The sequence below is a fragment of the Mus caroli genome, unplaced genomic scaffold (genome assembly GCF_978045245.1).
Source record: "Mus caroli unplaced genomic scaffold, Mus_caroli_1 scaffold_16, whole genome shotgun sequence".
In the NCBI taxonomy this organism is placed as follows: domain Eukaryota; kingdom Metazoa; phylum Chordata; class Mammalia; order Rodentia; family Muridae; genus Mus; species Mus caroli.
Genome location: NW_028227271.1, coordinates 33,535,247 through 33,540,578, shown reverse-complemented (window position 1 = coordinate 33,540,578; position 5,332 = coordinate 33,535,247). Strand labels below are relative to the sequence as shown.

Sequence of the window (5,332 nt, the reverse complement as noted above, 5' to 3'; positions counted from 1 at the left end):
CAGGTTCCTGACTCATGTTCCTAGTCTACCCTCCTTTAATGATGATGGACTGTGATGTGGATGTGTAACTGAAGAGTAGAAAAATACTGACTGCCCTGATTTCTGTTCGGCTGAGTGGCCAATGCTTGGCGTTGGCTGGTCCCAGGACGGAACTTTTAACCTGCCCATCATTTATGCTGTAAAGTGTCTTGTTTTTCAGACACCAGGAGGCCATCCGTACCAGGTCCCCTACATCCTTGTTTGGCAGGATCTGGTCCAGAATCCTCCACCCTGGGTGTGACCCTGGATATCCATGACTCCTTCGGTTGCTGTCTTTATGTCACAACCGAAACCAAATCAGAAGCTGACCGGTCCCTCAGCTCCCCCTCGGATCTATCTCGAGATCGATGATTATCCGTGGATGGAGCCACAGCCACCCCCTTACCCTTTACCTGTTCCTCAGCCTCTCCCTCCTCAGGTTCCCGCGCTGGCGGAACCCGTCCCTACCCCTGAGGGGGACAGGCTGCCAGACTGCGGCGGGGACACAGAACCACAGGGGTCACAGTCCAGATGGAATGGGCCCTGGACCCGACTCCACCATTGCCTTGCCCCTCTGTGCCTATGTTGGTGGCCCTCCTCCGGACCCCAATGAACTTGCTCCCTTGCAGTATTGGCCTTTCTCTTAGGCTGATCTCTACAATTAGAAAACTATCATCCTTCTTTTTCAGAAATCCCTCAGGCTTGACTGGGCTCCTTGAGTCCCTCATGTTTTCACACCAGCCCACTTGGGATGATTGCCAGCAACTCTTGCAGGTCCTCTTCTCCATGGAGGAGAGATAGAGGATCCTGTTGGAGGGCAGAAAGAATGTCCCGGGACCAGATGGTAACCCCCCCACTAATCTCCCCAACCTTGTAGATGCAGTTTTTCCCTTGGCCCGTCCCGACTGGGATTTCAATATGGTGGAAGGTAGTGGAAGGTAGGGAGCATCTCACGGTCTACCACTGGACTTTAGTGGCGGGTCTCAAGGGGGCAGCACAGCAATCCACCAATTTGGCCAAGGTAAGAGAGGTTCTTCAGGGTCCAGTGGAGCCGCCCTGTTTTCTTAGAACTGCTGATGGAGGCTTATAGGAGATATACCTCGTTGGATCCCTCCTCCGAGGGACAGCAAGTGGCTGTAGCTATGGCTTTCATTGGTCAGTCTGCCTCTGATATCAAGAAAAAGTTACAGAGAATGGAGGGGCTCCAAGATTATACTTTACAGGACTTAGTAAAGGAAGCTGAGAAAGTGTATCACAAGAGAGAGAATTGGCTTGATAGCCGCTAGGAAAGAAACTTGACTAAGATTTTGGCCACAGTAGTAGGTAAAGGAAAGTCAGAGAAAGGACAGTCAGGATACCTGGGCAACAGGGCAAGAAGACCTCCAGGAGGACAAAGACTTCAACTTGAAAAAAAAATCAATGTGCTTACTGTAAAGAGAAGGGACATTGGGCCATAGAATGCCCCAAAAAGAGACAGAGAGGACCTAAAGTGCTGGCCCTCGAAGAAGATTAGGGGAGTAGGGCTCAGTCCCCCTCCCCGAGCCTAGGGTGACGCTCTCTGTGGAGGGGACTCCTGCTAATTTTTTAGTAGACATGGGAGCAGAACATTCAGTCTTGACCAAATCATTAGGACAATTAGGAAAACAGAAAACAATGGTTATAGGAGCCACTGGTCACAAATTTTACCCTTGGACTACCAAGCACACTCTAGATGTTGGAAAAGGACAAGTAACTCACTCCTTCCTTGTTATTCCTGAGTGCCCACCCCCCCCTACTCAGAAGAGATCTACTAACCAAATTAAAAGCTCAAGTTCAATTCACTGTCAAGGGACCCCAGGTCACCTGGGAGGGTGCCCCAGTAGCTTGCTTGGTTTTGCACCTAGAAGAGGAGTACCACCTCCATGAGCAGAATCCCAAGTAGTTACCAGCATCCGAATGGATGTCTGCTTTCTCTGGAGTTTGGGATGAACAGGCAGGAACAGGATTAGCCAAACAGGTGCCACTGGTTGTGGTGGAGCTAAAGGCTGATGCCTCTCCCATCTCAGTCAAACAGTATCCTATGAGTAGGGAGGCTAAAGAAGGTATCTGGCCACATACCCAGAGACTGTTACAACAGGGGATTTTAGTGCCTTGCCAATCTCCTTGGAATACCCCTCTCCTGACTGTGCACATGCCCAGGACTAATGACTATCGACCCGGACAAGACTTGAGAGAAGTTAATAAAAGGGTACAAGACATTCACCCTACTGTTCCCAATCCTTACAACCTATTAAGCTCCCTCCCATCAGAGTGGACTTGGTACACTGTCCTAGACTTGAAAGATGCCTTTTTCTGCCTCCAATTGCTCCCCATGCTTTGGAAAGTATTGTGCTACAGCCCCCCGACCACTGGATGACAAACGCCCGGATGACACACTACCAGAGCTTGTTGTTAAATGACCGGATAACTTTTGCTCCGCCTGTTATCCTCAACCCTGCCACCCTGCTCCCTGAAGTGGATGACTCCACCCCAGTGCACAGATGCGCTGACATCCTGGCCGAAGAGATCAGAACCAGAAAGGACCTGACTGATCAACCTTGGCCAGGTGTACCTAACTGGTACACGGATGGTAGCAGCTTCCTGGTAGAAGGAAAAAGGAGAGCAGGAGCAGCGGTGGTGGATGGAAAGCAGGTAATTTGGGCCAGCAGTTCACCAGAAGGAACTTCAGCGCAGAAAGCAGAACTCCAGGCGTTGACCCAAGCACTTGAACTGGCAGAAGATAAGGCCATCAATATCTACACTGATAGCCAATATGCCTTTGCCACAGCCCACATACATGGGGCCATCTACAGGCAGAGGGGGCTGCTCACATCAGCAGGGAAGGAAATTAAAAATAAGGAGGAAATCTTGGCTCTCCTAGAGGCTAGGTCGCTATTGTCCACTGTCCTGGGCACCAAAAGAGCAGTGACCCGGTAGCAAAAGGGAACCAGATGGCTGACTGGGCAGCAAAACAGGCAGCTCAGGGGGCAGTCACTCTGGCCGTTGAGGCCATTGATGAACCCCACGGCACCCCAGAAGTTAGTTTTGAATATACCCCCAAAGACTATGACATAATTGAAGACATGGGAGATCTAGGACTGGCTCAGGGGTTCAGCCATCATGGTGTAGCAAAAACTAAAGAAGAAAAAATTATTGTCCTACAAAAAAGGGAGGGCATATGTAGAATGCATCCATCAGTTGACTCATCTGGGAGCAAAGAAGTTATGTGACTTGATTCAATCTTCCAACTATTATGTGATCAAACTGCATTCCATTGCTGAGCAAGTTGCAAAAACTTGTAAGGCTTGTGCTCTGACCAATGTGGCACACCCCTTCAATGAACCAGGGAAAAGACTGAGAGGTGACCCACCAGGGGCTTACTGGGAAATAGATTTCACTGAAATTAAGCCAGGGAAGTATGGTAACAAATATCTTCTAGTTTTTATAGACACCTTTTCAGGATGGCTAGAGGCTTTCCCTATTAAATCAGAAACAGCTCAGGTGGTAACTAAGAAAATTCTTGAAGAGATCCTGCCTAGATTTGGGGTTCCCAAGGTAATCGGATCAGACAACAGGCCCGCTTTTGTTGCCCAGGTAATTCAGGAATTGGCAACACAACTGGGGACTAATTGGAAATTACATTGTGCTTACAGGCCCCAGAGCTCAGGACAGGTAGAAAGAATGAATAGGATCCTAAAAGAGACCCTTACTAAATTAGCCATTGAGACCAGCGGTCGGGACTGGGTGACTCACCTTCCCTTTGTGCTTCTCAGGATCTGAAACACTCCTGGACATTTTGGCCTGACACCCTATGAGATTCTGCATGGGGGACCGCCCCCCCCCTTAACTGACTCAGGTGGGATATTGGATCCCAACACTGACCTTTCCTCATCCTCTGCTCTGTTTACCCACTTAAAGGCCTTAGAACACAGATCTGGAACCAGATCAAAGAAGCCTACACACCAGGGACCATAGCAGTGCCCCACAGGTTCCAGGTCAGAGACTCAGTCTTGGTCAGATGACATCGCACTGGCACGCTTGAGCCCCGGTGGGAAGGACCTTATCTGGTGCTGTTGACTGCCCCCAAGGCAGTGAAGGTAGACCGGATTGCTGCCTGGATCCACACCTCCCAGGTAAAGAAAGCACCAAACCAAGATGAGGGTGACTGGACAGTGGCAGCCACTGAAAATCCTCTTAAGCTGTGCCTTCGCCATAGCCCCAACCTTGGGTAGTAATCCTCATGCTCCCATGACCCTGACATGGGAAGTCATCTCTCAAGCTGGAGATACTGTATGGAGTACTTCAAAGGTAGCCCCCCTCCCTTATACATGGTGGCCCCCTCTGCTCCCTAAAATCTGTGCCTTGATGGCTGGATTAGACACTTGGGATATCCCTGCAGAGTCACATGAAACGGCGCCCCAGGGCAAGGTAATCTACCAGAAGCGTCATATAACCAGGGGGTAAATTCCCATGGGCAGTACATTGCAGATGTACCAGGCGGTAGTAGTGAGTCTAAACAAAGGAGGTGCCATCAGGAGCCCTTTTATGTCTGTTCCAGAGATAGAAAAAGTAAAAAAAAAAGAGGCTTGCCGGTGCGGGAGCAGAGGGCTTCTTCTGTAGTCAGTGGGGATGTGAAACCACTGGTACCACTTATTGGCACCCTTCCTCTAGCTGGGATCTTATTGTAGTGTCTAGACGAAATAAGGGCCATGATTCTTTAAACATCACTTTTACTCAGAAAGGAAAAGAGGTAAAAAAGATTGGATAACGGGGAGGCAGTGGGGCCTAAGATTTTATTTGACAGGGATGGACCCTGGATTCACTTTTAAGGTTTGGCTAAAGATTAAAAGTCCTCCAGCCCAGTCAGTGGGGCCTAACCCCATCTTAGTTAAAAGGCCTCAGAGACCCCCTCCAAGACCTACCCTCCCTGGGCCTACTTTAGGTGGCCCTAATGATGCTTACACTCCTTCCCTAGATCTAGCCCCAACCACTCCCTCGTCCCCAGACATGGAGAATCACCTGTTTAGCCTGGTACAGGGGGCATTCCTGGTCCTCAACCATACTAATCCCAACATTACTCAGTCTTGCTAGCTGTGCTATGCCTCTAGCCCCCCCACCCCCATTATGAGGGAATCTCCCAAGTCAGGACCTATAATAAAACTGCAGACCATTCTCAATGCCCTTGGGGGGAAAACAGAAAACTGACTCTGGCAGCTGTCTCAGGGAACGAACTTTGCTTGGGTCAAGTGCCACATGGCAGATGGCATCTCTGTAATCAGACCCAACATATCCAGTT

The 5,332-nt window shown here is 49.7% G+C and overlaps 1 pseudogene; it reads left to right on the top strand.

Annotated features, from left to right (window-relative positions):
- The first annotated feature begins 1,611 nt into the window (after positions 1–1,611).
- LOC110310067 (uncharacterized) lies at positions 1,612–2,413 on the top strand (annotated as a pseudogene).
- The last annotated feature ends 2,919 nt before the right edge of the window (positions 2,414–5,332 follow it).